Genomic DNA, 7,946 nt, shown 5'->3' on the forward strand with positions numbered 1-7,946 from the left:
TTGCTGCTGTATCTTTCGTTGATTTCAGTGTTGTTTAACAGGATACCTGGTGATAATCTGATTGTGAGTAGAGATTATATATTCTATGATGGAGTCTTGCTGTTTATGCATTGTCAGGCACCTTGAAAACGCTGTTGTTGTCTTGCCTATGTTCTGAGATCATTGAGGTTGACAGTCCCCAAGTGGGCATGTCAGAGCGTAGACGACATTCCTCTCTTCACATGCCCATTTGAGGACTAAAAGCTCATGGTGCTAAGCGTTACCGAATATTGTTTTATTGAATTTTTCTGAAAATAGATTGGCTTTTTATTTCGTTTATAAAATATTTCTATCTAACACTCGCCAAAATAATCTTAACTTGTAGGAAATAGTTTATTAGAATAAAAACAGCATTTGCAATGTCATTGCGCACACTATTGTAGGACGTAAGAGCGCACGATGGAGAAGATAATCTCAAAATATTTCATGGATTATTTAACTTTTATTCCCGGCCACTTATCACAGTATATTTAATCATAAGCAGTTGAGCGGATCACTCGCTCCCAGATAAAAATAAACTGGCATATGTTCGTTTACAAAATGCACAGGGAAAGTCTTAGCTAAGTGGGATTTTGGAAATCCTGCTTAGACTGCAGAGCATCGGACAAGGTCCTGTCGAGCTGAGTGGTCCAGCTGATGGGATGTCATGGACATTGTTACCAAGGGAAAAAAGGTAAAATAAAAAATAAAAGTACAATACATGCATGAAAATAACTTGCTGGATAGATCAGGGAACATTAGGATTTAGAAGATGCCAGAAACTGTTTTCTTATTATCTTTAACAGTGATATCAAACGAACTGCATATACTGGTTAATTTGGATGTCATGCGATACAAAAGTGTATATGAAGTGCTGTGAGACGAGTGAGTCACGTTATCACATTACACCTGTACAACATGACGGCCTGCTTCAAGCCCCTGGCCTGTCAAGTCTTGCCTTATGCTAGGAACACTGCTTCAAGCCCCAGGCCTGTGAAGCCATGCCTTATGCTAGGAACACTACTACAAGCCCCTGGCCTGTGAAGCCCTGCCTTATGCTAGGAACACTACTTCAAGCCCCTGGCCTGTGAAGCCCTGCCTTATGCTAGGAACACTGCTTCAAGCCCCTGGCCTGTGAAGCCCTGCCTTATGCTAGGAACACTACTTCAAGCCCCTGGCCTGTGAAGCCCTGCCTTATGCTAGGAACACTGCTTCAAGCCCCTGGCCTGTGAAGCCCTGCCTTATGCTAGGAACACTGCTTCAAGCCCCTGGCCTGTGAAGCCCTGCCTTATGCTAGGAACACTGCTTCAAGCCCCTGGCCTGTGAAGGCCTGTGAAGCCCTGCCTTATGCTAGGAACACTGCTTCAAGCCCCTGACCTGTGAAGCCCTGCCTTATGCTAGTAATACTGCTTCAAGCCCCTGGCCTGTGAAGCCCTGCCTTATACTAGGAACACTGCTTCAAGCCCCTGGCCTGTGAAGCCCTGCCTTATGCTAGGAACACTGCTTCAGGTCGTCGTGTACTAGCTCCTGGGTTTCAGAGATTTGCTTCTCAAACCATCTCTTAGTACTTCGCTTTCGGTAGAATACAATTATGGATCCTGTCGTGTTGAGTAATCTTTTAGGACTCCATCTCAGTAATTCGTCTTTTGAACTCATCTTAAGGATATCAGGCTTCACTCCCGAAAGATCGATGAAAAAATTTATTATGAGGTGAAAGCACTAGTCCAATATGGCTGAGTAGCACATGGAAGGGTATATGATACCGGCCCGACGAAACGTCCTTGCTTCTCCATTTTGTGATATGTTTCGGTCATATCTTCAGCCACGTTATTGTGACTCATCGTCCAATATAATATTATCTTGAGGAAGCTACCAAATAATTACAAAGAAGATTTATGTATAACTTGCGGTTACCTGGCAATGATATCAGGGTTCAACGTCCCCGCGGCCCGGTCCTCGACCAGGCCTCATGGAAAGGTTTTGTCTCTCCGTTTCGACTCCTTCAAAATATTTTACTTTAGGATGAGGCAACTAATATATAGATTTATTGCATTCTCATAGTTGACGTTAAGGGAATATATTTAGTACTCCTTGTTTGGTCTGTGCAGCATAAAGAGTCTTTAGAATTATAATTTCAATACATTTTCAAATGAATGATGTTATTAGTAGGCATCCAGAGAGTGTATTAGTATGGATGTTGATGATGGTTGTCAATGTGCTGTTGTGGTGGCTCCTGTTGTGATGGCTCCTGTTGCTGTTATGGTGGCTCCTGTTGCTGTTGTGATGGCTCCTGTTGCTGTTATGGCTGGTACTTTTGTGTCTGTTGTCGGTGCGGCGTCTACCGGTGGTATCGCTTGCCACCAGTAGAAAAATAGAAAATATTGCCGCCAGCGCCGCCACCACAACCACGGTCTCCACCACCACCGACGCCGCCACCTCACCCTCACTACCACCACAACCACCTCCATCACCACCACCACCACCACTACTACCATCTCAACCAATACCGCCACCACCTTCACCACCACCTCCACCACCAATACTGCCATTGCTTCTAACATGAGGACAGAGCATATTATTATTCCAACCAAGAACCCTCAGAGTTGATTATATAAACTCTAAATGAGTGTTTTCTGTTTCACTGCGCACTCTACCTCCCTGGGCTACATTATTAACAGTAGTGGAAACGGTGACACTGATATAGGATATATATATCATATAGGAATTATCATAAAGGAATATAGGAATATATATAGGAATTGTGAAGCCACACGTAACTCCTTTATAAAAAAACATTAATTTTTGTGTAAGTGCCAAATTAGAGTTTTTCGAAGCTGCTCTTGCTGATTATACCACAATACAATGTCTACAAGTTGTGGTGTATTATCCTTAAGCCCATTAAAGATGTGTCGCAATTATATATTTAAGCGTCTCCTTAAAGCATAAAGGAGGACGAACTCCTCTATGGTCTTCCTTGCCAGCACTGCTGAATGTTTGGTGGTAATGAGACATTTGATGTCCTTTCTAATGTAGACTTCAGCGACCTCCACAATATCTAATACAGAGGGATACCGGCCTCCAACAATACCTAATACAGAGGGGTACCGGCCTCCAACAATACCTAATACAGAGGGGTACCGGCCTCCAATAATGCCTAATACAGAGAGTAGCAGCCTCCAACAATGTCTAATGCAGAGAGTAGCAGCCTCCAACAATGTCTAATACATAAGTATCGATCTCCTACAATGCTCTATCACACATAGGCAGATCGAGGCCTGGCTGCTCTCCACAATATATACAACGTGTTAGAGTATACTACATGGGGGCCCCTAATTATCTAGTTTGTAAAGATACAAATTTATGTATATATGATTTATATCATATATGATTTATATATCAGTGTTGCTGCCAGGTGTCAATATTGCTGATGTGTTTACAGTTGTATCAGTGTTATGTATCTTTGTCTCGCGTTAATTTTTATCTACGTAGTATCCTTTATATGTAAAATATGTGTATGTAATAATGTATGCTTCAGAATTAATGGCGTGTACTTTATTGATGTATGTATAACCGAGTTATTGTTTTTTTTATATTAATGAATGAATCTGTACTCAAAATATGGCCTTAAGCCTGCAGTAAAATTATAATAACTATTATCATTACTAACACAACCACCAATGCCGCCAGTACCACCACTACTGCAAGTACTACCAGCAATACCACTATACTACCACTACCACTGCCACCACAATCAAATTATTATTATTGTTATATACCACTACCACAATCAAATTATTATTATTATTATTATTATTATTATTATTATTATTATTATTATTATTATTATTATTATTATTATTATATACCACTACCACAATCAAATTATTATTATTATTATTATTATTATTATTATTATTATTATTATTATTATTATTATTATTATTATTATTATATACCACTACCACAATCAAATTATTATTATTATTTTTTACCATAGCAGTAGTAGGAGAGCTGTTATGTAGGGTCTCGTAGTACGGTTGGCTTCGTTCTCGACTCACAATCGAGGATCCCGAGTTCAATTCTCTGGTGGGACATAAAAGGTTATGCAGGTTTCCTTTCACCTACTGCTTCCGTTTACCTAGCAGTAAATAGGTACCCCGGGAGTTAAGCAAATGTTGTGGGGGTTGTATCCTAAGGAGGGTGAGAAGTTCAACGTTGGGAATACCTCTATATATATATATAAACCTAAAGTATAATATATATATATATATATATATATATATATATATATATATATATATATATATAAATATATATATATATATATATATATATATATATGCTTCCTGTCCCCGAGGAAAGGAATTAATTATATCCGCAAGACGGTTGTACACGGACTCACAGGACTTATCTATTCTCACATGTTTGGAACACATTGGTGCGCTTGACTTCCAACCAATAAGGATTAAAACCAATCTACCATAACGAAATAATAAATACAACTTGCAACACTATGATTGGCTGTATGTAGCCGGCTCTCTTACTTGCAGTAGAGCACTTCAATTTGTAAAATACTATTGTACATATTTCTTGAAAATTCACTCACTATTTTAACCTCAACAATTGTTCCAAGATGTGTTTTTTTTTTCATAGAAAATCAATCAGTAAATATTCCTGGGTACAAGTAATATTTTGGAGCATTGAGGACTTGTATTATTTCCTGCTGAAATATCCATGGTTTTGGTTTGGTGTTGGGCCTAAGGCCTATCAACTTCTAGACGGTTATTAAGGCCACCACAATAGCTGACTGACCAACCAGGAAGTATACTTTAGTCCTGAACATTGTCCAGAACTAAGGTAAACTCTCAGTGTACATTCACCGAAAAGCCCGGTACACCTCTCAGTGTATATATATATATATATATATATATATATATATATATATATATATATATATATATATATATATATATATATATATATATATATATATATATATATATATATATATTCCTTCTTGCCTACGACCGTATTGTTCTTCATTCACTTTTGTGAATGTCATCTGCATTTAGGCTTATGAGGCTACACCTGAGCACATTAGGGATATCCACAGAGAGGTGTGCCTCGCTTCTCGGTAAATATTCACAGAGTTTACTAAAAGTATTGGTTGGTTAGTAAGGTATTGTGGCGGCCTGAATAACCCTCGAGAGGTTGACAGACCTTATGTTCCTCTCTTATGAGAGAGAGAGAGAGAGAGTGTGTGTGTGTGTGTGTGTGTGTGTGTGTGTGTGTGTGTGTGTGTGTGTGTGTGTGTGTGTGTGTGTGTGTGTATGTATTACAAATAAGACTGACTGCAGCATACACAAAACCTCTACAGGTGCTACGACGTGAAATATGAGAGAGCTGAGACTAACTTGGAGAAGATCCATGGCACGGAGGGGGAGACCAATCGCCTGAGGTAAAGAGCAGTCTGGTTCCAGCACCTTATTTTGGCGGCTCGGGTCAACCACAGTGGCGAAGTGAATGAATGGACATGAGTGAGGTGACGGGCAGGAAGAGCAGAGGGGAACTGAGGACGAGGCAGAAGGAAGGAGAGGGGTGAGGGAGAGGGTGTGAGAGCAAGAGAGAGAGAAAAAGAAAAGGGGTCGTAGTATAGATGAGAGTGTAGTATTGGACTAGGATGGGGGAGACATGAAGGTCAGTGCACTCTCACTTAGATAATAGGAGACGGTTAAGTATGAGTCGTGGGGAAGATAGGCATCGAGACAAGAGGAAGAACAAAGGATGTAGATGAGCAGGATGTAACCGGTGCAGGGAAGCGGGAGACGAGGCTCCAAGCTGATTTTTTGAGGCTGTCGTATTATTTTTGTCTGCGGCTGCTCCACGCTGCATCAAACCTGTTGCTTTAGTTCAGAAGCAAACATTGTTAAATTTGGTTGCTTGCTTCTGCGTCTGGTGTGACCCCTTGTGATGGTAATCTTGTACATCAGAGTATTTAGTAATGTTTGTGATAATAATGTGCTAGGGCGTTCTTGATAACTTTTGTGACGATAATGTACTACCAGCAATACCACCATTACTTTATTTTTTTAATTACTTACCGTTACAATGAATACCATTACTTGGTAAGGTACTAGGGTGTTCTTTATAACGTTTGTGACAGTAATGTACGTGGATGTATTTGGTAACGTTACGGTAGTGTTCGCGTGTGTTATTGATAACGTGTAAAGGTAGTGCAAGCTGTGTTGGTAACGTTTGTGACGGTGATGTACAGTAGTGGCTGAGGTAACGTTTGTGACGGTGATGTACACTAGTGGCTGAGGTAACGTTTGTGACGGTGATGTACACTAGTGGCTGAGGTAACGTTTGTGACGGTGATGTACACTAGTGGCTGAGGTAACGTTTGTGCCTGTAATGTACACTAGTGACTGAGGTAACGTTTGTGACGGTGATGTACACTATTGACTGAGGTAACGTTTGTGACTGTAATGTACACTAATGGCTGAGGTAACGTTTGTGACTGTAATGTACACTAATGGCTGAGGTAACGTTTGTGACTGTAATGTACACTAATGGCTGAGGTAACGTTTGTGACGGTAATGGGTGATATGTGTGTCTGGGGGAAACGTTTACTCCGTAATGTTTTACAGGGACCTTTGAAGTGTCGCTCGTGACGTTTTGACTGACAGCCCGTGCTACCTGCACCTCAGATGGGTTTTGTGGTCATGCGCTGCATAATTTCCGCATCTAATAGCTTTCCATTTTGCTTATGTATTAGGTAATTTCCTCCTGATGGACAGCTATTTACGGCACGTCTCCAAGTAGAAAATTGCAACCAAATGGTAATCTATATTTTTCCGAGCTTATATTAGGTATTTATTGTCCTCGCTCTCCTCCCTGAAGTACAATTGTTGTTCAACGTTTGTCAAGAAAATTTGGAAGGAAGTTTACAGGGATGAAGCAGTATATATATATGGTTGTCCTGCACAGAAATGGACCCCATCGGTGTCGCCGAGCCGAACCTGAGGGTTCAGACACCATGGACAAATTAGTCTCATATTTTTCATGATCTCAAAAAATTGCAACACTGTCCTTCAGGATCTCTGAGAAATGTTTTGTTCTCTAATATGTTTCAGAATTATTTAACATATTCTCAAACATAATACATGTTTATATATATATATATATATATATATATATATATATATATATATATATATATATATATATATATATAGATATATATATATATATATATATATATATATATATATATATATATATATATATATATATCCCAGAAGGTACATTGGGTTGTGAGAGTACATTATACTGGTGTTTGAGCATGACAGTCTTGCAAGACACTAACACAAGTCATGGCTGTTGCCAAGTTTGTGGAAATACATTCATATGAGACCATATCTGATGGTGAGTCGCCTAGTTTAAACTATGTACTTGTAGCCTACTGACCATCCAGCAAGTATAGTTCAGCCCTCAACACAGTCCAGAACTAAAGACGGCTCTCATCGAGAAGCGGGGGACACTTCTCGATTTGAGAAAACAATTGGCTTAAGAAAACAATCTATATTCTTGTCTTATTTTTGTGTATAGTAAATTACAAATTATCACATAATTAGCTGCAACCCGATTGTCGTTGATACTGTGACGCGTAATTTGTGAAGTGCATTCAGGTGTCTGGGTATAATATATCGCCACGAAGTGTTAATTGTAATTACTCTCTCTAAGCTTGAAACCAATAACACTTACCACCAACTTCTCTTAACCTATTATATATATTAGAAACAGAAAAGTACACATTTTCACATATATAATTGTGAATTGTGTATTTTATTATTATTATTTTCTACCACAGACGTGGCAGATTTGTCAAACATACAGTTCAGAGATTTATTGAACAATCAACCACA

This window comes from Procambarus clarkii, chromosome 62, assembly GCF_040958095.1.
Source record: "Procambarus clarkii isolate CNS0578487 chromosome 62, FALCON_Pclarkii_2.0, whole genome shotgun sequence".
Lineage (NCBI taxonomy): Eukaryota > Metazoa > Arthropoda > Malacostraca > Decapoda > Cambaridae > Procambarus > Procambarus clarkii.